Raw genomic sequence first — 12,719 nt, forward strand, 5'->3', positions numbered from 1 at the left:
CCCACGCACTTAATAAGTAGAAGTCGGAACACCTAAAACTACAAACAAAAAATGTAAACTTCAAATTTAAAAAAAGAAAAAAACTTACCGACATGAGAGGCTCGACCTAAGCACTAAGACATGGTCGGAGGGGCCGAGGGCGCTCGAGGAAGTCAAAACCGAGTAAAAATCTTGAAAGCAAAAGAAAAGAGGAATTATAATCGAAAACACAATAGTACAAACCTTTTGGGCGACAGTTGTGAATACTAGCGAGATGAGTTCGGATATACTAGCGGAGCGCAAAACTGCGAGGCGTGGTGAGTGTGTTGGGAAGAACCTACAATAAGGTTAAAACCCCCTAAAAATTTACTTTCAATTAAAAAGAAACACTAGAATTTGATATACATACATATATATATACATACATATATATATATATATACATACATACATATATATATATATATACATACATACATATATATATATATATATATATATATATATATATATATATATATAACCACGAAATCGAACATACCCTCGACTGAAACAATGGTGGAAAAAAATCACGAGGACTGATGGAAGCTTTCAAGACCAAATGAAGGAAACAATAATGGAAAATCGTGGGTTTGAAGGGGAGAATGAAAATCGTTGGCGGGGTTTTTTGTGAGGAAAATCTGTGAAGAAGAATAAGTGTGTTTGAATTCACTAACTATGAGTTTTATATCTGGAGTCGGACACCGCTCAATTTACAAGCGACTCCCCATATTAGACGCAATAGATAAAAAGTGACAAAAAGTGACGCAATAGACAGAAAAAAAAAAGGTGACACAGTATATAGATAAAAAGCAATGCAATAGGTCGGACATTACTCGTTTATTGAGCAACGTAATAGGCTGAAGGCGTTACTCGTTTATTGAGCTATGCAATAGATAAAAAAGCGACGCAATAGGTCGGACGTTACTCATTTACTGAGCGACACAATAGGTAAAAAAAAGCAATGCCTTCCAAATATCACCACATAATTGGACTGTGTGAATATTTGAGCGTCCCTTATTTAATAAGCGACGCCTAATCGACTCTCCGCCAATTGGGCATCTTTTTATACACATTGATGCCCCATGTTGTACACCTGGCACCTCTTTATGATGTCACGTCATATTTCGACGCAAAAAAAAAGACTTTGGTTGTCGGTCAACTATGCAAGCGACGCTATAGGAGCGACATGGATAGCTAATTTTGTAGTAGTACCAAAAATTCAGAATCCCTTTCACCTATTCACTCATCGTTTGACACTCGAACACTAAAATCGTTAGAAGATTTATTTTTATTAATAACTTGCCTTAAATATCCATGATGGTTATAAAGTTAGTTATATATGGTCGAAAATAATTAGGGTGTCATGAGAGAATAAATGATGACTCACTAAGTAGCGATAACAATGGCACCAAGAGCTTGAGTGGAGTCTATTCATTTCTACCGATTTTAAGTGATGAGAAGCTTTCGGCACAAGAAAAGCTCGATAAAGGGTCTGTTCATGGGGTCGGGGAGGTGGGTTAGTTCAGATTATAAATCACAAAAGCAATCTAAGACTTCTTTGGATATCTCTGTATGTCATACGCGCTTGGGGAGTTTCACATCTCGGGGGTGACAGAGAGGGTAGCAATGAGATTGGCGGTGGAAAAGGTAGACAACCTCAAGGATCCGTTCTGAGTAGAAGAAGTTAAACATACGGGCTTTGCTCCAAATGAAGAAAATCTCTAGGGACAGACGGGTTTCAACTGATATTTTTCCAACATAATTGGAAATTCATAATGAAAGACCTCTCAAAAGCCTGTTGGCAGTTTTGAACGGTGGTGTGTTGGTTTGGGATTTTAATGAGATGCATATCGTTCTTGTAGTCTAAAGGTGGCCAATCCGCATCTGTCACTGATTTTTGTCCCACAAGCCTTTATACCATCTACAACATCATCTCCAAGACCATCGCGAACCACCTCAAACCGGTGTTGGTGGATCTTATTTCTAAAAGCCAAAGCGTGTTCGTTCGGGGAAGACTCTCATTAGACAATGTGATTACAACGTTCAGAAAGATGCATTCCATGAAACGAAAGTAAAGCAATTTTTTTTATATAACTCTTGATATGAGTAAGACGTATAACTGAGTGGAGTAGTTATTCCATATAATGATGATGAATACTATATATTTTAGTACGATTGCAATTTGGGTAACAACCCAAGTCCCACATTGGAAGAATAGGTAAAGATTACCTTGGATATAAGTGTTCTGTCAACTTCATTAGTATGAGACTCTTTGGAAAAGTTTCCGAAAACAAAAATGTGCGGGCTTCGTCGCAAAATGGACAATATCATATTAATATTGGGTTGTGTTTGCGATATGGAAGAAGAAGCCCTCAATATGATGACCTTATGATGAGAGTGCCTTGTATCGAAAATCTTCCTGACAATGTTGACGGTTAGGTGGCGTGTACCTCTGGTGGGTGACAGCGGCACAAACTAATTTCGCTCGACGGGAGGCCATGTGTATGTGGTCCTTAATTTGAGGGGTGGATTGTTAGGGTAACAACCCAAGTCTCACATCGGAAGAATATGCAAAGATTATCTTGGACATAAGTTCTCCATTAGTATGAAGTTATTTGAGAAGGTGTCCACAAAATAAAATCATGCGAATTTGGGCTCAAAGTGAACAATATCATATTAACGTGAAGTTAAAGGTGGCAACCCTACGAGGTACCCAATAATGCAACAATATAGTCTACGCACTACTTAAAAAAAATTAAGCAACTACATCTAAGAGTCTTAGTCTTTCACATACGACTACTGCGACCACGGTTACTTGTCTGTAATATAGACGACCGAAGTCTATCTCCTTTGCGACTATGGTTGTAAGCTGTAGTTCATTATTTACAAGAATCCGTAATAAAAGAAATGTTACTCAGTACCGGCTCAAGGGGAGGGCAAGTGGGACAATTGTCCAAGGCCACTCTCCCAAATAAGGCCCAATTATTTTTTTAATAACTATATTAATACATCTAAAATTATTATATAACTTAATTTGTAGTTAATATTTTACTAAATTAATTAATTTGTAATTATAATTTTATTAAATTTGTATTAATCTGTAATATTAATTTACATTTATTAATAATTTAAATATTTTGTATTTATTAATAATTTATATGATAGTAAAATTATTTAAATTTTTTTTTTAAATTGGGGCCCTAAAATAAATCTTTGCCCAAAACCCCGCATATTTTCGAGCCGGCTCTGATGTCACTACAAATTTTAATTGTAGTAGTACGCTATGTATTTTTATATATATATATATATATATATATATATATATATATATATATATATATATATATATCTGCGCTACATTTTCTTGTTGTAGTCAAATATGAAATATCATTAGACTATTTTTCGCTGTAGCATTTGCGTAATAAATATATTTTTATTATTTAAATGTTCACGCTTTTATTTATACAAAATATATTCAAACAAATATACAATATATATAATCTCATCATATTTCATGGAATCATAATAAATATCATTTACAGTTGCATAAATCAAATTACAGAATTATATAATAAAAAATTAAACAATAAATAAAACGTCGAAACATATTCTAATATAGCATGCTTAATAAAGGGTTCAAAGATCTTGATAACGTCTATCCTATGCAATGTGAAGGCGGTGCAATTTATTTAGGTTGCCCGTTAGTCAGTTTAATTAAGTACACTCATCTAGGCACATGCTTGTGGCAGATCATCTCTCTCTCTCTCTCCATCAACACATGAATGCTTTTCCTCAACTCCCATCTCCGGAGACAACGGTACTCAACTCTATAGGACCCATCAAGCATTTAGTTTTTTAAGCAAATATACTACAGAACCTTTAATATTATCATGCATGTTTAGCTTCTTGCATTGCTCGACTTGTCAAACCAATTCAAAGTCAATGAGACCTCGATATGCACTAAACATCCTGCCATTAAAATATAGCGTGGAAAAAAATTACGCAGCTCACGTTTGACAGCTTCTACTAGTTTAGGGGTCTTTAATTAATCGTTATTCACGAGTCATTTCCTGTCCTTAGAAACATTATTATTGACATAAAATATTAAAATTGTATGAACGTGGACGATTGAGATGAGGAAAGAGTACATATTGTAGAGAAAAATGTCAATATATAAGAAGAAATGTAGACCCTATTTTTTCATTAATCCTGCATTGACATCAGAATGAGTACAAACTAAATATCTAGTTCACATTCATCAAAGTTGTTACGTCTCAAGGCCATTCACATGATCAATGTCGGTGAGGAATATTTCTTCTCTCTCTCTCTCTCTCTCTCTCTCTCTCTCTCCTAGTTTTCTTGGTGCCTAACTGTGATAAAATAACGTGGTTAATTCGTGGTTCCATATATGCAGATCACTGAGATAAGAGTTCATATGAACAGTTCACGATGTGAATGGAACGTAAGAAAAGCTCTTGGTAAACTAAAAGGTAATACATACATATACGATATGCATCGTATGATCCATTAACGACAGTTTGTAGTGGTATTCTTCATTACTTGATTCTTTATTTTTCTTATTTTATCAAGGCGTTTATGGAATTCGGATATGCATGAACTTGCAAAAGGTGACACTGTCTGGGATCGTAGACCAAAAGGAGGCTTTGGAGACTGTGAGGAATACCGGACTGAGAGCCGAGCTATGGAGCATAGCATACAACCCCACTGAGTGCGTAATTTCTTTGGTAAACCCTAACAGCCAATCACACATCAGCACTGTCCCTTGCCGTGAGGTCAGTGAGGTACACTCGCGGGAGCTTCATTTTCCCCGGCGAGTGGAAGCTCGGTTTGGCCAGCAAGGCATTCATGAGGGGCAGTCCGGACCAGGAACGCAAGTGGCACGTTTACTCTGCCGACGCACAGCTCGCAAGCCTTGTCTGGGGCGCCAAGGCTTATGGATGCATCAGTTCCACCACCTGGAGTTCTGGTGCGGCGACGCCACCAACACGGCTCGGCGCTTCTCTTGGGGCCTCGGCCTTCCCATCTCCGCCAAGTCCGACCTCTCCACCGGAAACCGCCACCACGCCTCCTACCTCCTCTCCTCCCATAGCCTCCGCTTCCTTTTCACCAAGCCGCTGCACGGCACGAAGCGCAAGAGTCAGATCCAGACGTATTTGGAGCACAACGAGGGCCCCGGCGTGCAGCACCTGGCCATCGCCTCCCAAGACATATTCCGCACTCTGCGCAGCCGCTCCCTCCTCGGGGGCTTCGACTTCATGTCCCCGCCTCCCCCCACCAACCTGCGCTCGCGTGCCGCCGATGTCTTGTCGGAGCAGCAGATGCGCGACTTCCAGGACTTGGGGATCCTCGTCGACCGCGATCATCACGGCACTCGCCTTGTCGTTCACTCTGGGTATGAATATGAATATGAGAACAACCAGATGCGCGTTAGCGAAGTTACATACGCTGCTGAACTACAAAGATCTAGCGAAGTTCCAGACCCTGGACCAGAAAGATCTAACTTTTGTTCTTGTTTGGCTTTTTTACTTCCCAGAGCCTGGACGAGGGTTTTGTAAGTCGGAAATTATTTTATGGTTCGACAAGACTTTTCAAGGACCGTATATTTAAGTAATAATGCCAATAAAATAATGAAAAGTAATTGCATATATAACGTGATGCATATAACGTGAATTACTCAATTATAAAAATAATTAAAAAATAAATAAAGCTTCTAACTTACTAATACATCGTGCAATACATTTAACTATAATTATAGTAATTATTGCGCTGTATTAAATTTGTTTCCATGTGAAACAATACCAATTTACGTACTTTATAAACTTGAAGGGGTCAAAACGTTCGATGACGTCGTAGTCATATCGTATGCAATATGACGGGTTCTATTATTTATTTAGGTCTCATGTTTTAGTCAGTTTAAGTAATCAAAAGCACATGCTGGTGGAATGTCTACTCTCTCTCTCTCTCTCTCTCATGTGAATAAGTTTCCTCAAAGCATGCAGTTTTGAAATCAAGCAAAGATCTACACAACCTTTTAAAGTCATCATGCATTGTAAGTCAGGTTCATGTTTAACCTTCTAAAGTCATCATGCATTGTAAGTCAAGTCCATGTTTAGCTTGTTGCATTGACTGACTTGTTAACAAACTATGTGAATTAGTTGATTCCATCGAAGCATCTAGTACTCTCATGTGATCGATAATTTGTACTTTATGTACATATATATATTATTTGACGACACTCGTGCACACTTATGATGTGTGTAGAGAGAAATATCCACTAACACATGGATTTAGTTATATGATCTAAGTATATGGATACAAGTTTTTAAAATCCTGTGTTTCATTCTCATTTTTCATTATATTTATATTATGTCTTCATATACTTATTAACGTTTATTCACAGATATTTACAATTTTATTAAAAAATATTTACAACTGTTATCTATGCGATTATATGGTCGATATTATGGCGGTCATTTCAGAAAATTTTGTCTTTGAATTTTGTTTAGCCATTAAATACGAGGTTTTTTAATAGCAGCTTTGCTACCAGTGGGAATTAAACCACGACCTCCAATTTGGAGGTGGCGTGGATTACATAGATTTGGTTATTTTATTTAATTATGTTGATAAAAGTTTTTTTAAATCGTATAAATTGTTACATTCTTATTTGTTGTTATTCTAGTGTTGGCTGTTTTTGTTGTGGCAAAACTGTTGTTCTCTCTGATGTTGGAAACATTGTGTAGAACGTTTTGTGTCTGCTTTACACGTCAGAGCTGTGACGTGGGTATCTGATGACAGTCTTTTTGTCTGATTTGCTTCCGCGTTTTTTCGATCGTCCAATGAGCGTTCTCCATTTGCATTGGAAAACCCTAGCCCAGGACACTATGCATGTATGTGTCTTATAAAAGGTTCGCTTTCACTTTTGGGTTGGGTTACACATCTTGGTATCTCGCTACAACTGTCATTGTCGATACTCTGTATTTTCTAGATGTGCGTGCGACTCTGTTTGATTGACTTCCATTACGAGCTGATCACAAACTTTGTTGTGTTGTTGATTCAGGTTATTGTAAACTCATATTGTTAAAAGCGTTGTTGAAACACTGGGAGAGTGTGAGTGGGAAGTGAGGGGAGCTCAAACTTAGGAGGAGCCTGAGTTAGAAATTACTAAGGTCGTTTGAAGTTGAGGAGAACTGTAAGGTGATCATCCATGGCCGTTCGAAGTTGTACTTAGTCTACCCTATAGTGAAGTTTCTCTTTCCATTGGGAGTATCGTCCCCCCAAAGATAGGCACAGTTGACCGATTTGGGTTATGGTTGCGTTTGGCATAGATTCGTTTTAAAAAAAAGTGAATTTTAGAATAGCTGTACGAAAAAACTGTTGTTTTAATAAACAGATGAGTGTTTGGTAAACTATTGTAAAATAACTATAACTGTTAACAAAAACTGATTTAGTGTTTGGTAAAATAGATATTAATATTCATAAGTAATAATTATTTATATAAAATGTAATTAATAATAATAAGAATATATTTTTTGGTATATATAAAATATATCAAAGTGGGTGTCTATAGAATGTAAAAAATAAATTATAAATTTTGGTGACGTCAAAAAAATTATTTGATAAAAGCATATAAAGATAATTAGAATTAAAAGTTAGTGTAAAAGAAAAAAAAAAGTTAAGAGAGAGAAACTACAAACCAAAAACTAAAGCTATGTATAAAAGCTTCAAATTGTAGCTTTTAGTTTTTTAGTTAAAATATTAAAAAAAAAACACTTTTTAGCTTTCTGAAAAATCAATTTTACCAAACACTTGAATATAATTTAACTTTTAGAAAAAACTAAAATCAAGCTTAATAAGCTGAATCTATATTCATTTACTTTCAGTTTACTTTCTCTTGCGTTAATTTGCTAAACTGATAAGGTGTTATTTAACCTGTTAAAACATCCGCAAAAACATCACCTAAACAGTAGATCTACTTTTCATTATTGTTTTTAGGTTCATACGTTTGTAGTACTGATTAACGTCTATTAACGGATATATACAACTCTATTAACAAATATTTAGTACTATTAGCTTTTGCAGTCAAGTTGTTTGAACGCCATTTTAATCGTTCATTTTTTATGTGCTCATATGTTCGAAATTATGGCGGCTAGAGCATGATCTGGGCGATCATGGGATTGAATAGCATAAAAATGAAGAGTACGGGGATCTTAATCCCTATGAGTATGAGTCTATGGTGACCCAGTGCCCGTCTCAGGGCTGGTGGTGAGGAGTCCAATTCACGCAGCCCTTCGAAAATCACGTCGACGTCGACACATGTGCTCAAGATGCCATGCCACCACTCGAAGTTCTCGTCAGTGAAATTAAGTTGAATCTCTCAAGTCTTTGTTGCTCTTTATTTTTATATTATTTTTTTATTCTTGATGTGTTGTGAATTTTCTGCTCTTTTTCCTTCATGTTTGCATCGGTATGACAATGTTCCATGATTCGAGAGCCTCGAAACGCCTAAAAATGGTTCAGACTTTGTACCATATTGCAATATGAATAATAGGTTTATTGGAAAGAGTTGTGGCTTATAAATACAAATAAAATGATAAAAAAAAGTAATTGCATAACGTGTATTACTCAATTATAAAAATAATTACACTATAAATAAAGCTTCTAAACATACTAATACATCATGCTATACATCATGCTATTTATCAAATTTGTTTCTACGTGAGACAACAAGTTACGTATTTTATAAATTTGAAGGGCGAACGCAGAGCTTCTGTCTTTTTTAGTGTCTTTATTTATGTTCCTTCAATCAAAATAAACTATTCTAATTATTTTATTTTATTTTTAAATATATATTATGTTAGAAATTGAGCTAATATTAAATAGGTGTTTTAATTATTTAAAGGTTAATTTAATTTGTTCACTAAAAGACGAAATAGTGTGTTGTTGATTGAGATAGTGTGTTTGTGTGTGGGAAAGAGTCTCACATAGAACAAACACTAAGGTGAAGAACACCTTATATATGTTGCACTTAATTACCATGAGTAAACAAGTGGATGAGGGGAGAGTGTGCCATGTGGATGTGAGGTGGAGGTGAGGTGGCGGACCTATGTTTCATTTCACGTTCACACCCGCCATCGCCGGCGTAACGGCGCGGTCCGCGGACTTCTCACGGTGATTCTCGCCAAAGGTGGCGCCTCCTCATTCTGTGGTTATTTTTGGTTACCGTTCGAATGGACAGTCACGTCGTTTCGGAAACGAACGGTCGTTTGGCCAACAGTCGTGTCGTTTGCGGCTGTAACTGTCGTTTGAACGAAACAATGCGTCTGTTCATCGAACCTCTTCACAAATGGGTATAATTTCTTATATAATCTGAGTTCGGTTTCAGAAATTAAACAGGTTTTCGAACTTACATTCTCTCTTCCCGAAACACAAATCCAGAAACACAGTTCTTGCTTATATTCGGATTTCACTCTGTCTTGGTGCAATCCGAACTTAGGAATGTCGTATCCTGCGGTATTCTTGTACAGAACCTTAAGACAATTCTGGGGTATTCTAAATACTATAAGGAACGCGTTTCCATGCGTGATTCAAGCCTCGACGTCTTCAACTTCAAAGAATTCTCCAACAATATTATAGTATCTTGTGCTATGGCTACCGAGGAGTTTGTTTCTAGTCTGAAAGTGATGAGCCAAGATTTCGTCAAGTTGGATCGCTTCGACGGCACCAACTTCACCCACTGGCAGGACAAGATGCGGTTCTTCACGGCACCAACTTCACCCACTGGCAGGACAAGATGCGGTTCTTCATCACCGCCATGAAGATCTTCTACGTGCTAGACCCGACGTTGGAGCCCATCCCGGAGCTAACGGACAATGATGATGAAGAACTCAAGGCGGACCGGAAGAAGCGTCAAGATGACGAATTGCTGTGCCGTGGACATATCCTGAACACACTGTTAGACCAATTCTACGATCTCTACACCGACAATCCATCGGCGGTCGAGATATGGAAGGCTGTCGAGTACAAGTTCAAAGCGGAAGAAAAAGGTACCAAAAAGTTCATTGTCTCGAGTTACTTTGATTTCAAAATGTTTGATGACAAGCCCATACTTGCTCAAGTGCATGAATTGCAAGTTATTGTCAACAAATTAAGGACCGTGAAGATAATAGTTCCGGAGACTTTCCAAGTTGGTGCGAATATTGCGAAGTTGCCTAATTCCTGAAAAGGCTATCGGAAGAAACTTCTTCACAACACTGAGGACTTCTCTTTAGAGCAAATCCAGAAACATCTTTGAATCGAGGATGAGAGAGAAAACGATGGATGTCGGTACTTCCAAGGCCAACGCGGTGAGCGCTAAAGGCAAAATGAATAGGAATGAGAAGGAAGGATCTTCGGGATCCAAAAAGGACTCGAAGAAACTCAAGAATTCTGGCAAATCCACGTTCGGCAACAAGTCCATGTCCAAGGGGTCCAAAGGGGGTTGCTATGTGTGTGGAAAACCCGGTCACTATGCTCGAGATTGTCGACACCGCAAGACGGATGAGAAAGAAGTTGACGCCACTATGACCAATGGAAACATAGTCACTACGTTGAGTGAACTAATGGCGGTCAATGGCAAGGTTCAAGGGTGGTGGTACGACACTTGTGCTACCCTTCATGTCACCTATGATAGGGCTGCCTTCAAAACTTATTCTAAAGTTAACGATGGACAAGCGGTTCAGATGGGAAACGAGCATCGCTCTCAAGTTGTCGGCATAAGAAACGTGGATCTCAACTTCACCTCCAGGAATACGGTCACTTTGACCAATGTTCTCCATGTTCCGGAAATGTGTAGGAACCTTGTTAGTGGTGATCTCCTAGGCAAACCGATGATCAAATCTGTGTATGAGTCAGGCAAGCTTATCTTGACCCAGGCAAAGGCTATTCCAATGAAGCGATGGTCAAACTATGTATTATTGACAATGTTATTAATGAAATATCTCATTCCGCTTATATGCTTGATTTTGTTTCTTTATGGCATAGTAGATTAGCACATATTGGTTTTAGCACTATGAAAAGATTAATTAAATGTGGTTTAATTTCGTGCAAATATGATAAATTGGATAAATGTGAAATATGTGTTAAATCGAAAATGATAAAGAAATCATTTTATAATGTAGAGAGAAATTCTAAGTTGTTAGATCTTATACACTCTGATTTATGTCAATTTAATGGCATGTTAACCCGTGTGGGAAATAGGTATTTTATTACCTTTATTGATGATTGCTCTAGATTTACATATGTGTATTTATTGAAACATAAAGATGATGCTTTTAATGCTTTTAAGATGTATAAGGCTGAAGTAGAAAATCAATTAGGAATTAATATTAAAGTCCTTATGAGTGATAGGGGTGGTGAATTTTTTCCTAATGATTTTAATGCGTTTTGTGAAGAAAATGGTATTGTTCATGAATGTTCCGCACCTAGAACACCACAACAAAACGGTTTAGTCGAACATAAAAATAGGGCACTTCAAGAGATGATAAATGCCATGTTAATGCATTCTGAATTATCTTTTAGTTTGTGGGGTGAAGCTTTACTTTCTGCATGTCATATTTTAAACCGTATTCCTTTGAAGAAAACCCAAATATCTCCGTACGAGTTATGGAAATTGCGAAAACCGAATATTGGGTATTTCAAAGTGTGGGGGTGCCTAACCTACTACAAAAACATGGATCCTATAAGGACCAAGTTGGGTCCTCGAGGGATACGAAGTGCTTTTGTTGGCTATGCTACTAATAGCAAGGCATATAGACTTCTAAACTTAGAATCTAATGTCATAGTAGAATCCCGAGATGTGGAATTTTTTGAGAATCTTAACTCGAAAGAAAAAGAATCTCAAAATTCCACTAATGAAGAACCTCGAGAGGAAAGTTCTTCTAGGGTAGTTGTAGAACAACCCGAGCTTCAGATAAGCAAAAGAGCATGTAAGACTAAGGATTTAGGACCTGACGAAATAGATTCTCGACTTATTTCTTTTTACCTAGTAGAAGGAAATAGAGAGAGTTTTGCTCGAAAGATTCCTATTATTCTTCTTGTTGAAGATGATCCTAAGAATTAAAATGAAGCCGTGGCTTCTCGGGACTCCGCCTTTTGGAAGGATGCTATCCAAGATGAAATGGATTCTATTATGTCAAACCACACTTGGGAGATTGTCGATCTGCCCAAAGGGTCGAGACCTATTGGGTGTAATTGGGTGTTCCGAAAGAAGTACCATAGTGATGGTACTCTTAACACTTACAAGGCTAGATTAGTAGCCAAAGGATTTCGACAACGGGAAGGAATTGATTACTTTGACAGATATGCACCGGTAGCAAGGACAACAACAATTAGAGTGCTGTTTGTCTTGGCTTCTTTGTATAACCTCAATGTTCATCAAATGGATGTCAAGACGACATTCTTAAATGGAGATCTCGATTAGGAGATTTACATGGAGCAGTCGGAAGGCTATGTGCTTCCGGGTAATGAATAAAAGATTTGCGAACTTGTTGAATCTTTATACGGATTAAAACAAGCACCTAAACAATGGCATCAAAACTTTGACTCAGTCATACTTTCGAATGGATTTGTTCCTAACGTTTGTAACAAGTGTTTGTACACAAAGGTGCATGATAACCTTGTGATCTTCCTATTACTCTATG

The sequence above is a fragment of the Urtica dioica genome, chromosome 1 (genome assembly GCF_054948205.1).
Source record: "Urtica dioica subsp. dioica isolate 48M chromosome 1, U.dioica_male_clone48M_v1_H2, whole genome shotgun sequence".
Lineage (NCBI taxonomy): Eukaryota > Viridiplantae > Streptophyta > Magnoliopsida > Rosales > Urticaceae > Urtica > Urtica dioica.